The sequence below is a fragment of the Triticum aestivum genome, chromosome 4A (assembly GCF_018294505.1).
Source record: "Triticum aestivum cultivar Chinese Spring chromosome 4A, IWGSC CS RefSeq v2.1, whole genome shotgun sequence".
In the NCBI taxonomy this organism is placed as follows: Eukaryota; Viridiplantae; Streptophyta; class Magnoliopsida; order Poales; family Poaceae; genus Triticum; species Triticum aestivum.
Window position 1 is genome coordinate 512,184,154 of NC_057803.1, and position 14,432 is coordinate 512,198,585.

The following is a 14,432-nucleotide window of genomic DNA, read 5'->3' on the forward strand; positions in this document are numbered from 1 at the left end:
GAATCAAACATTATATCTTAGGTAATCCCATAAATGTTGAAACCAATGTTATTGAAACCGTAACCCCGGAGGAATACATAAGGGACACCTTCCAGACCGTTTCAGACTCCGAAAAGGAATAGGTATGTGGTACGGTAAGTAAACCGACTCCAAAACAATTTTTAAGGCAATATTTCTCCATTTTGGAATATTTAGAAAAATAGAAAAATAAGTAGCAGTCCGGGAAGGACACGAGGGCCCCACGAGGGTGGTGGGCGTGCCCTACCCCTCTGGGTGCGCCTCCCTACCTCGTGAGCACCTCGTGTGCCTTTCGGACTCCGTTTTCTTGCATGTTACGTATTTTGGTCGGTAAAAATTCATTATATAACCTCCCGAAGGTTTTGACTCCCATATCACGCAAATATCCTCTGTTTTCGTTTCGAGTTGTCCCGTTGCAGATTTAAATCAACATGTCTTCCCAGGATTCGGAAGGAGAAAGCTATGTGGATGATTACTTAGCAAATCCCAAGGTCTATGGAGATGTGGAACACGATGGATGGACCACGAAGGAAGAAGAGGACTATGAACCCAAGGGGAAGGAGGAGACGAGCTCAGATGAAGATGAAGCACCATTACCTCAAGCTGGGGACATGCACGTGGAGTTCAAAAAGTAAAGTCTCCCTGATAGGGTAAAGAAACCTAGGTTCGAGTTTATCCCTTTTTGTCTCTTGCAGGAAAATAAGCAGGACCTATGCAAAAAGATATTAACCCTGGAGTGGGAGATTTATGATCTGAGGGATCAAAATGCCGTCCTCAAGCGCAAATTAAGGGAGAAGCCTAAGCCATCAACTAAGCCAACATCACCACCTCCTTCTTCACCGACAAAGGAGATATAATCACATGGGTATGGGCACTCCCCTTGGCTACTGCCAACCTTGGGGGAGGTGCCCCGGTATCGTATCACCATCACAACTCCTATCTTTACCGTTTTTCTTAGTTCGATCCTATTAGTAGTATCTTGATCTAGTAGAATAAAGTTTATGGCATGATCTAGTTTTGAGTTTGCTTTATGATCTCTTTTTGTAATCGAGTCCGTGAGCTATATATAATAAAGATTAGTGTTGAGTCAAGGGCTTGATTATTTTGCCATGATCTTGGGTGAATAAAAGAAAAGAGAAAAAGAATAAAAAGAAACAAAAAGTTCATATTGATCTTATTGAGAGTAATGACTTCACATAGAAAGAGTATGATGATTAAAAGTTGTTGGGAGTTGGCAGACATAGCTTTGGTCATTGTTGCAATTAATAGGAAGTAATAAGGAAAGAGAGGTTTTCACATATAGATATATTATCATTGACATCTTTTATGATTGGGAGCACTCATTAAAATATGACATGCTAAAGAGTTGATGTTGGACAAGGAAGACAACGTAATGAGTTATGTCTTTCTTATATCTGAGATAAAGTATGTTGTCATGGATCCTCTAACTTGTTGAGCTTGCCTTTCCCCCTCATGCTAGCCAAATTCTCAGCACCAAGTAGAAATACTACTTGTGCTTCCAAATACCCTTAAACCAGTTTTGCCATGAGAGTCCACCATATCTACCTATGGATTGAGTAAGATCCTTCAAGTAAGTTGTCATAGGTGCAAAGCAATAAAAATTGATATAAATATGTATGATTGATTGGTGTGGGAGAAATAAGCTTTATACGATCTTGTGATGTGGAAGTAATAAAAGCGACGGACTGCATAATAAAGGTTCATATCACAAGGGGTAATATAAAGTGACGTTCTTTCGCATTGAGATTTTGTGCATCCAACCATAAAAGCGCATGGAAACCTCTGCTTCCCTCTGCGAAGGGCATATCTTTTATTATTATCTTCTACCTTATGCAAGAGTCATGGTGATCTTCACCTTTTCATTTTCATTTTATCCTTTGGCAAGCTCAGCATGTTGGAAAGAACATGATATATATATATAATTGGATGTAGGGGAGCATGAACCATTATTGTTGACATTACCCTTGAGGTAAAAGGTTGTGGGGCAAAACCATAAGCCCCTATCTTTCTCTGTGTTCGATTAAAACTCCGTAACCACAAGTATTGCGTGAGTGTTAGCAATTATGGAGGACTAAATGATAGTTGAGTATGTGCACATGCTTTTAGCTCTGACATAGACTCTTTCTGATGTTATGATAAATTGCAATTGCTTCAATGGCTGAGATTATAGTGTGTCGGAGCCCAATAAGGTTTATGATTTATACTTTTGCATTGTGAATAGATAATCACTTGAACATAAGTAATCATATGACAAAATCTATATATGTTGTTGTTATGAGAATAATCATGATGCCTTCATGTCCGTATTTTATTTTTATCGACGCCTCTACCTCTAAACATGAGGACATATTTATTGTTATTGGTTTTTCGCTTGAGGACAAGCGAGGTCTAAGCTTGGGGGAGTTGATACGTCCATTTTGCATCATGCTTTTATATCGATATTTATTGCATTACGAACTATTATTTCACTTTATGTCACAATACTTATGGCTATTCTCTCTTATTTTACAAGGTTTACATAAGGAGGGAGAATGCCGGCAGCTGGAATTCTGGGCTGGAAAAGGAGCAAATATTAGAGACCTATTCTGCGCAACTCCAAAAGTCCTGAAACTCCACGGAACATCTTAAAATAAATAAAGAAAAATCCTTGCCAAAGATGAAGGCCAGGGGGCCCACACCCTGCTCACGAGGGTGGGGGCGCCCCCCTAGGGTGCGCCCCCTACCTCGTGGGCCCCCTGGTGGGTCTATGATGTCCATCTTCTGCTATATGAAGTCTTTCGATGAGAAAAAATCAGAAGGAACCTTTCGGGACGAGACTCCGCCGCCACGAGGCGGAACCTTGGCGGAACCAATCTAGAGCTCCGGCAGAGCTGTTCTGCCGGGGATACTTCCCTCCGGGAGGGGGAAATCATCACCATCATCATCACCAACGCTCCTCTCATCGGGAGAGGGCATCTCCATCAACATCTTCACCAGCACCATCTTATCTCCAAACCCTATTTCATCTCTTGTATACAATTCTTGTCTCAAAGTCCGGGATTGGTGCTAGTAGGTTGCTAGTAGTGTTGATTACTCCTTGTAGTTGATGCTAGTTGGTTTATTTGGTGGAAGATCATATGTTCAGATCCTATATGCATATTATTACCCCTCTGATTATGAACATGAATATGCTTTGTGAGTAATTACGTTTGTTCCTGAGGACAAGGGAGAAGTCTTGCTATTAGTAGTCATGTGAATTTGGTATTCGTTTGATATTTTGATAAGATGTATGTTGTCTAGCCTCTAGTGGTGTTATGTGAACGTCTACTACATAACACTTCACCATTATTTGGGCCTAGAGGAAGGCATTGGGAAGTAAAAAGTAGATGATGGGTTGCTAGAGTGACAGAAGCTTAAACCCTAGTTTATGCGTTGCTTCTTAAGGGGATGATTTGGATCCACATGTTTCATGTTATGGTTAGGTTTATCTTAATACTTTTGTTGTAGTTGCGGATGCTTGCAATAGAGGTTAATCATAAGTGGGATGCTTGTTCAAGTAAGAACAACACCCAAGCACCGGTCCACCCACATATAAAATTATCAAAGTATCGAACGCGAATCATATGAACGTGATGAAAACTAGCTTGACGATATTCCCATGTGTCCTCGAGAGCGCTTTTCCTATTATAAGAGTTTGTTCCGGCTTGTCCTTTGCTATAAAATGGATTGGGCCACCTTGCTGCACTTTATTTACTATTGTTACTTGTTGCTCGTTACAATTTATCTTATCACAAAACTATCTGTTACCACTTATTTCAGTACTTGTAGAGAATACCTTGTTGAAAACCGCTTATCATTTCCTTCTGCTCCTCGTTGGCTTCGACACTCTTACTTATCGCAAGGACTACGATAGATCCCCTATACTTGTGGGTCATCATCGGCGAGCCATTGAGAATAAATGGATCTTCAAGAGGAAGACGGACGCTGATAGTAGTGTTACTATCTACAAAACTCGAAGTGTCGCAAAAAGGTTTTCGACAAGTTCAAAGTGCTGACTACGATAAGATTTTCTCACTAGTATCGATGCTTAAAAGTATGTCTGAATCATGTTAGCAGTTGCCGAATTTTATGAAATCTGGCAAATGGATTTCAAAAATGTGTTCCTTAATTGATTTATTAAAGAAGAGTTGTATATGATGCAACCAGAAGGTTTTGTCAATCTTAAAGGTACTAACAAAGTGCGCAAGCTCCAGCGATCCATTTATGGACCGGTGCAAGCCTCTCAGAGTTGGAATATGCGCTTTGATAGTGTGATCAAAGCATATTTTAAGACATTATAACTGGGCACCCTAGGATCTCCCTCACGCTATCAGCCTTTGGAGTCGTCCGATTTCTTGTTGTGGCCATCCCTAGCCGTTGGATGCACAGTGAATTTTTCTGAATGCTTCCCTCCCCGCAGCTTCGTGAGGGCAGCTACTCCCGTAACTTTTTTGGAGCAACCTGGTTAATTGGGCCAAACAACCCACCTAGCATAACCATCGGCCGAAGCGAGAGAGTATTCCGTGAGCGCTTGGTGTGCTCGCGAACCCTAACCAAGGCCAGCGGTGAGCAGCGCTAGGTCCCGTTTAGCCCTTTTGGTAGCGGGTTTGACGTGATGATGATGACGCCCCTGCCAAGGTTGCCGCAATAGAGCCCACCCTGGGTCGCAGCCTCGCAGGTGTGATACGTCTCCAATGTATCTATAATTTTTGATTGTTCCATGCTATTATATTAGATGTTTTGGATGTTAATGGGCTTATTTATACACTTTTATATTATTTTTGAGACTAACCTACTAACCCAAGGCCCAGTGCAAATTGTTTTTCTTCTATTTCAGTGTTTCGCAGAAAAGGAATATCAAAAGGAATCCAAACGGAATAAAACCTTTGGGAGAGTTATTTTTGGAACAAACGTGATCCAGGGGACTTGGAGTGGACGTCAAGCAACCAACGAGGAGGCCACGAGGCAGGGGGCGCGCCTACCCCCCTGCGCGCGCCCTCCCCCTCGTGGGCCCCTCATGGCTCCACCTACCTACTTCTTCCTCCTATATATATTCATATACCCCAAAAACATCCAGGAGCATCACTGAGGGACTCCTGGATTACACTACTAGGAAAAGGCCTACTAATGGCGCACCAGTTTTGCCTACTAATGGCGCATCACTGGTGCGCCATTAGTATCACGCCACTAGTATTTATTACTAATGGCGCACCACCCAGTGCGCCATTAGTATATAACACCATGCGCCATTAGTATGCCTCCCAGGGCCATATTTAACCATGTGCTTTGGCACACTAATGGCGCACTGCAGATGGATGCACCATTAGTATACTTGGCATACTAATGGCGCACTCTGTAGTGATGCGCCATTAGTATGAATATTAGGTTTTATTTTTTTTACTTTTCTGATTTTTGCACAGGTTACAAAATATATTATTTGACTGAATATAGACAGTAGCACATAGCAACAGCAGATTCATCGAATACAATAGAAGATTAGTCTCCGAATACAATTCATCGTATTAGTCTCCGAATTCAAAAGACCGAACAAAGATAAAACATTACAAGTCTCGAGACCGCGAGTATCGAGTTTGTCGGAAGTAATACTAATCCTAAGAAGTCCTACTAATCATCATCATACAACTTCTACTCGTTATTCATAACAAGTCATACGATCATCATCTTGATAGTCATCGAACCAACCCTACTTAGTTGGCCCATACAGAAGAAGCAACACCCTGCACTAGCCTAAAAACAAGTGAAGTTTCACCCATATAAGAACAACTTTATAAAAACAGAGAAGTTGCTATGTTTTTTCTACTGCTAGGAAAAACATCACTCATTGGAAATGAAAATCTCAGTACCAGCATTTTGAACTTTGAAATGAAATACAGTAGTAGTATTAGTAGTATATGGAGTAGTATCTTGTCTAGTAGTAGTATTAGTTGTATATGGAGTAGCAAGTTTTGCCTCAGAGACCGCAAAAGCTATGTTTTTTCTCAATTCAGATAGCTAAGTGGAAAACCACGTCAAGTCCTATTTTAATACTCTATTTCTCAATGCATGCAATTGGTTTCATCTGGACTACATCATAGAACCACCAATAAAGGACACTGAAAAAATATATAGAGATGCCTACGGTTCCTATCCTTGAGTAGCATGATTAGAGATGAGTAGATCTCCTAAAGGTGTCATAAGAACCTGCTGTTACTCTTGGAAGCAATGCAAACATGTAAAAGTTATTACTGTTGACAATACTACTCAAATATCCAACTATCAGGACACAAGGCATGATAATCCATCTAATCTAATGAAATCTGAACTCAACTTGATCATGGTTCATGCCCTCAGACACATCAGCACCTCAAGAATGCCATGAAAAAAAATGAAAAGGACCAAGACAATCACCACACAAGTGAAGAGAGAACTCGGGGCCTCTTTGACAAAAATGAAAAGGACCAATACAATGAAAAGGACTAGTGAGATGAAAAAACTAAGGTAAGGGGGGATATCAAAACGCAGAAGTGCATAACACAAGCTCACCGACATAGACACACATAACAGCCACACAATAGCATGGACATTAAACATGTGCAGAGATCACAATCAACAGAGGCATAACAATAGAAATTACAGGTGTAGATTGCTCTGTTCAACAAACTTCCTATCAGTCCAACAATGTTTCTGAATCTAAACTTTTTCAATTAACAGAACCTAAACCTGGCAATGTTCAGTTAACAGAAAGGGGGGAGGGGAACCGGTGCAGCTCACCGAGAGGAAGATGATGGCGAGCTCGTGCGGGGATCGACGGTGAGGCCGCGGTGGGCGGAGGTGGAAGAAGGCGCAGACGCCCTAGACGGTGGAGGCATCGGTGTCGTAGAGGTGCCGGAGACCTTGCCCTGCGAGACAAAGAAGGGGCCGTCAGCCCCGACACAGGCGGGGGGCAAGGGGAGGAGGAGCAGGGGAAGGGGAGGAGGAGGGTCGGGGGGCGTACGGTGCTGCGTCGCTGCTCGGCGCCGACGGCGAGGAGGAAGGCGAAGACGTTGAGGGTCGGGGCGGCGGGGGTGGGGGCGCGAGGACGCGGGGGCGGTGGGGGCGGCGGGGGTGGGGGCGGCGAGGGTGGGGCGCGAGGGCGCGTGGGCGGCGGGGGTGGAGTCCGATGGGGGTCGGGGCGGCGGCGGCGTGGGTCTGGCGAGGGAGAGAGGGACGAAAGGGGATCTCTGGCGAGGGAGAGGGAGGACTTAGCTATAGGGGAAGCTTACTAATGGCGCACCACCCGTCGATGCGCCATTAGAAATCTTTTTTTTAGATAGCAATGGCGCACCAACCGCCGGTGCGCAATTAGAAATCTTTTTTTAGATAGCAATGGCGCACCACCAGGCTGGTGCGCCATTAGTATATTTTTTTTTAATAAATGAATATGAATATGAAACAGTAATATTTTTTATAAAAACAGTAATAATTGTTGTTTAACAACAATTGTAGTCTACAATTTTTTATAATTATTTTTTAGAAAATGAATATGAATATGAAACGGTAATAATTTTTTATAAAAACAGTAATATTTTTTAAAATATCATCAAATTTGTTATTTAAAAATATCATCGGCGGCGGCGGTGGAGCGGGGGAGGGTGCGGGGGGTCGTCGGCGGCGGTGGAGCGGGGGAGGGTGTGGTGGGTCGTCGTCGGCGGTGGAGCGGGGGAGGGTGCGGGGGGTCGGCGGCGGCGGTGGAGCGGGGGGAGGGTGCGGGGGGTGGTCGGCGGCGAGGGGGATCTGGCGAGGGGGATAGCTATCGAGAGGGAGGGGGATCGAGATCGAGTGTCCTCATGAATATTCAATATTTTTTCATATGGAATATGAAAAAATATCATCAAATTTGAAAAAATATTCATGAATTCAAAATGTGCCCATGAAATTTAAAAATATTCATGATATCAAAAAGTAAAAAAAAGTGCCCATTACTAGTTTAAACTAGTAATGGCGCACTATGCAACGGTGCGCCATTAGTAGTTTTGCAAAAAAGTAAAAAAAATACAGTAGTGGCGCACTCTACGGCTGGTGCGCCATTAGTAGTTCTAACTACTAATGGCGCACTCTGCCCGGATGCGCCATTAGTATGTTTGAAAAAATGAAAAAAAAACATTTTGTTACTAGTGGCGCACCGTGTGCCTGGTGCGCCATTAGTGTCTTCCACACTAATGGTGCATCAACAGATGGTGCGCCATTAGTATATAGTAATGGCGCACCACATGTCTGGTGCGCCGTTAGTGTCATTTCCATCTATAGCCCTTTTCCTAGTAGTGTTAGGGGGTCTCCGGACAGCCGGATTATATCCTTTGGCTGGACTGCTCGACTATGAAGATACAAGATTGAAGACTTCGTCTCGTGTCCGGATGGGACTCTACTTGGCGTGGAAGGCAAGCTAGGCAATACGGATATGTATATTTCCTCCTTTGTAACCGACCTTGTGTAATCCTAGCCCCCTCCGGTGTCTATATAAACTGGAGGGTTTTAGTCTGTAGGACAACATACAATCATAACATAGGCTAGCTTCTAGGGTTTAGCCTCTCTGATCTCGTGGTAGATCTACTCTTGTACTACCCATATCATCAATATTAATCGAGCAGGACGTAGGGTTTTACCTCCATCAAGAGGGCCCGAACTTGGGTAAAACTTCATGTCCCCTGCCTCCTGTTACCATCTGCCTAGACGCATAGTTGGGGACCCCCTACCCGAGATCCGCCGGCTTTGACACCGACATTGGTGCTTTCATTGAGAGTTCCTCTGTGCCGTGGCCAGAAGGAAGGATGTCTCGTCTCGTCTTTAAAGACGGTACTACTATCGGGGGAGCTTTGGTTGTCGGCCAAACTCTCCGGCTAGGCGGTTTCATCATGATCGCCTGTTCGGCCACCGCGCCGACGATGACTTCTCGGGTCATCGAAAACGGCCTCCACGTCAAATCGGCACTTGCCGAACAGATGGATCCAATGGAGCTCGCCTCCTTAAACGAGCTCTTAGATCGCATCGCCGCCTTGGGAGTCACTACGGACTATGATCGGATTGGGCTTAAACCCGATCAAAGGGAGATTACCTCTCCACCGGTCACTCATCATATTGCAGTGGTTGAGGAACAATGCGGCGACCTTTCCTCCATCTTGAGGACCAACTATGTCCGGATTCCCGAGCTCTCTGAGCCGGACGCCCGTTCGCGGGAGGACAACATCCAATCCCTGAACTTAGAGTCAGGCAGCGGCCCAGGATTATCGGGTCGCACCCCGGAACCGGAACTTCCAAAACTGGAAATTCCTCGGCCCCTGGATCCCAGATCAGGTGAGGGTTCGGATTCAATTCCAACCACCCACCCAAACATAAGCGGTCTTTCCCACATCAGGCAAGAGCCCCAGGAAACAGTACATCACTATTGGGTCAGATTCCTCCTTGTGATGAAAAAGGTTAAGGACTGTCGCGAGGAAGACGCAATCCTATTTTTCTGCAATAATTGCACGGACAAGGGAATCCTTAACGCCATAAATCTTCGTGAGATAACACGCTTCGCTGACTTGGCGTCCATAGTACGAAAGTACTGTGCGATGGAAAGTGCATGGAAAACCGAAATAAACTTCTGAGATAATCCGGCCCTGAATACAAACCCAGTCCGAAACAAAAGGGTGCATTATCACAATACACCCGGGTCAACTACCAAAAAGCAAAATCCCTCTATAGGGTATGGAACCGTACTAGAGGGATGGCTCAACGGACCCTGCAAAATTCATAGTACAGCGGATACAATACCAACGCACAGCCTTAGAGCATGTTGGATACTCCGGCAGGTGGACAAAAGTGGTGAGGATCTACTTCTCCCAAATACCACAGAGCACCATCCCGTGGATAACAATACGGTGTTAACGGTCTTTGAGACCTTCGCGTCAAATAATAGACGCAAGCGAACACTCCGCGGCATGGCCGAAATCTGCCACGTAGCAGCAATAAATCCATGGAGTGACACGGCTATTACCTTCAATGCCAGTGACGAACCTAAATTCCAAACAGCCCGAGCACCAGCCGCACTGGTCCTTAGTCCAATCATGGATGGCTTTCGACTCACCAAAGTACTCATGGACGGCAGCAGCGGATTAAACCTCATCTATGAGGAAACTCTTCAAAAGATGGAAATAGACTGGAACCACATTGAGCAAAGTAGCACAACCTTTAGAGGAATCATCCCCAGTCGGGAAGCACGCTGTGCTGGGAAAATCACACTAAATGTGGTATTCGGCACGCTGGATAATTACAGGTCCGAAGAAATTACATTCCAAGTGGCCCCGTTCAGCAGTGGTTATCACGCTCTTTTAGGACGGGAGGCATTCACAATCTTCCAAGGCGTACCCCATTACGGGTACAAGAAGCTCAAAATGCCCGGGCCCAACGGAATCATCACTCTCACCAGCGATCCGGACACAGCACTCCGCGCCGAAAGCAAAACAGCCGCATTGGCCCTCAAGGCATTATCCGAAGCCCTCTTGGCCGAGGAATTAACCACGCTACACTCCACAGTGGACAAGGACAACGTGATACTCGACAAGAGATCCAAGTCCACCTCTTTTAAACCAGCGGATGAAATAGTCAAATTCCAAGTCCACCCAACGGACCCTACAAAAATAGCCTCCATCGGGGCACAGCTAAGCCCCACTGTGGACGCCGCACTACGAGAGTTCCTGCGCGAGAACTGGGACATATTCGCCTGGCATCCCTCAGACATGCCAGGAATCCCACGCAGGCTGGCCGAGCATAGCCTCAATATCCTAAAGGGATTCAAACCGGTCAAGCAAGCTCTTCGGCGTTTTTCCGAACCTAAGAGACAGGCCATGGTAGAGGAACTAGCCAAGTTATTGGAGGCCGGATTCATCAAAGAAATAAACACACCCAGACTGGTTAGCAAACCTGGTGATGGTACCAAAGAAGGACAAATCATGGTGCCTTTGTGTCGATTTCAAAGACCTCAATAAAGCTTGCCCAAAGGATCCCTTCCCCCTCCCACGCATCGATCAAATCATTGATGCTACCGCAGGACACGAGTCATTATGTTTCCTCCACGCATACTCCGGTTACCACCAAATCAAGATGGCGGAGCCCGACCAAGCCGCAACGACATTCATCACACCATACGGTCCCTTCTGTTTTAACACAATGCCTTTTGGGCTCAAGAACGTTGGTGCAACATATCAGCGCATGATTTAGACATGTCTGGAGAAACAAATCGGCAAAACAGTAGAGGCATACATAGACGATGTGGTTGTTAAAACCAAACACGTCGACTCTTTGATAGATGACTTGAGGCTCACATTCGACAACCTCCAAACATACGACATCAAGCTCAATCCGGAAAAATGTATTTTCGGCGTACCAGCCGGAAAGCTCCTGGGTTTCATTGTCTCCAGTAGAGGTATCGAAGCTAATCCGGCCAAAATCCGAGCTTTGTCACAGTTGGCTACACCAACAGACCTCAAACAAATCCAGAAATTAACTGGATGCGTGGCGGCTCTAAGCCGCTTTATCTCCTGCTTAGGAGAAAAAGCTTTACCCCTTTATCGCCTTCTTCGGCGCACCGAACACTTCGAGTGGAAGGACGCTGCCATAGCTGGATTGGAAGAAATAAAGGCCATTTTGGCAACCAACCCAATCCTGGCCGCGCCAAACATTGGTGAACCAATGCTATTGTACATTGCGGCAACTCATCAAGTTGTAAGCGCAGTGCTCGTCGTCGAATGAGAAGCTGCCGGACATAAATTCCCTCTTCAAAAGCCGGTATACTATGTATCCACTGTCCTCACTCCATGCAAATCACGGTACCCACATTATCAAAAGATAGCTATGCGGTATTCATGGCGTCCCGAAAGCTACGACACTACTTTCAAGAGTGTTTGATTATGGTAGCATCGGAAGTGCCACTTAATGATATTATAAACAACCGTGACGCTACGGGACGGATTGACAAATGGGCCATTGAGCTCCTCCCGTTCGACATAACATACAAACCCCGACAAGCCATTAAATCGCAAGTATTGGCCGACTTCGTCGCCGAATGGACGGAGGCCGAACTCCCTAAAGAGTACGATGCATGCTCCAACTGGATCATGCACTTCAACGGTTCTAAAATGTTGGCCGGTCTAGGGGCTGGCGTCGTCCTGACATCCCCAACCGGGGATACCGTTCAGTACGTACTGCAAATATTGTATACAGACTCCAACAATGCAGCCGAATACGAAGCTCTGTTGCATGGTCTTCGGATGGCAGTCTCCATGGGCATTCAACGCCTGGAGGTGCGTGGGGATTCAAACCTCGCAATATCCCAAATAAATGGAGACTTTGACGCCAAGGATCCGAAAATGGCGGCCTATCGAAACGCCGTCCTAAAAATGTCAGCTCGGTTCGAGGGGCTCGAATTTCACCATGTGGCTCGGGAAAACAATCAGGCGGCGGATGTCCTCGCCCGCATCGGTGCAAAACACGATACGGTCCCCCCCCCCAAACATATTTCTGGAAAGGCTGTCCAAGCCATTCGTAGTATGGGAAGGAGACACCGGTAACAACAGTCCGGACCCGGCCAAAATGACAGATACCGAATAATCTGACACAATCAGAGGCTCTGCCACCGAAATAACACCTTCAGCCCACGTAATAATGGCCATTATTGCCCCGTGGACAGAACCATTCCTAGCCTACCTAACTAGGCAGGAACTTCCGGAGGACCAAAATGAGCCACGCTGCATAGTGCGGTGATCCAAGGCCTGCAGGGTCCATGAGGGAGAATTGTAAAAAAAAGCACTACCGGAGTCCTTCAAAGGTGCATCTCCGAAGAGGAAGGGCGGAATCTTCTGGCAGAAATTCACGCTGGACTCGGTGGTCATCACGCCGCAGCCCGGGCCCTTGTAAGCAAGGCCTTCCGCACAGGATTCTATTGGCCAACAGCCCGGGCAGACACACAGGACTTGGTCCAATGTTGCACCGGCTGCTAGCTCTTTGCAAATCAAAGCCACATGCCACCCACCGCCCTCCAAACAATCCCCATTACATGGCCCTTTGCGGTCTGGGGGCTTGACATGGTTGGACCCCTTAAAGGGGGAACCCACAAGAAAAAATACTTACTGGTCATGGTGGATAAATTCACCAAATGGATAGAGGCCAAACCTGTTAAAACAGCTGAATCCGGACCAGTGATAGACTTCATATCCGGGGTTGTACACCGTTGTGGCGTCCCCCACAGCATCATCACTGACAATGGCACGAACTTCACGGCCGATGAGGTAAAACTCTGGTGCAGCAAAATGGGCATCAAGCTCGATTATGCTTCAGTCTATCACCCACAAACCAACGGTCAAGTCGAGCGAGAAAATGGTCTTATAATGAGCGGCATTAAACCCAGATTAGTGCGTTCCTTAACAGAGTCTGACACGCACTGGGTAGAGGAGCTTGACTCCGTACTTTGGGGGCTGCGGACCACGCCGAATCATAGTACCGGATATACACTGTTCTTTATGGTGTACGGCGTAGAGGCAGTCTTGCCTTGTGACATAATTCATGACTCACCTCGAGTGCGCATGTACGAAGAAAGAGAAGCTGAGCTCGATCGGCAGGACAGTCTTGACACCTTGGAGGAGGAGCGCGATGTAGCCAAAGCCCGTTCCGCATTTTATCAGCAACAGGCTCGCAGATACCAAAGCAGAGAAGTACGGGCCAAAACTTATAACGTTGGTGAACTGGTTCTACGCCTGCCAGATAAGAAAAAGAACAAGCTCGAGCCCAAATGGGAAGGTCCCTTCATTATTGACCAAGTTCTGACCGGTGGAGCGTACCGACTGCGGATGCATCGACTAGTCGACTCGAGCCGAACCCATGGAACGCGGCCAGGCTCCGAAGATTCTACGCCTAGCACCGAACTCTATGTTGGTCCCCTTCCTTTGTCCATTTTCTGCATATACATCATCTGTCTTGTTTCCCTTTCTTTCTTTCTCTTATTATTTTGCTAGGCCTTCAAGGGTCACCTTGTGCCTCGCTTGTACATTATAGATGCGCTAGCCGCACTCTTCATACCTGGGGGCTTCTTTCACAGAAGCTTAAATTATTTATCTGGGCCTCACGCCCAACACATGTGTTATACTTCCGCATGTACCTTTTTTCATCATTATATGCATCGATATGACTTAAGTTTTGGCCAAGCTGGGTTGCCTGGCTCTTGTATTTATTCCCTACGTTCCCGTTAATTCGGCTAGGGCATAAGGGGAGCACCTCTGTGATTGTTACTGCCGGGTCAGCCGGATGTGTACCTCAGACTGGGTGAAGCCGAAAGCTAGCGTTGTTAAGGGAATATTCGGTCG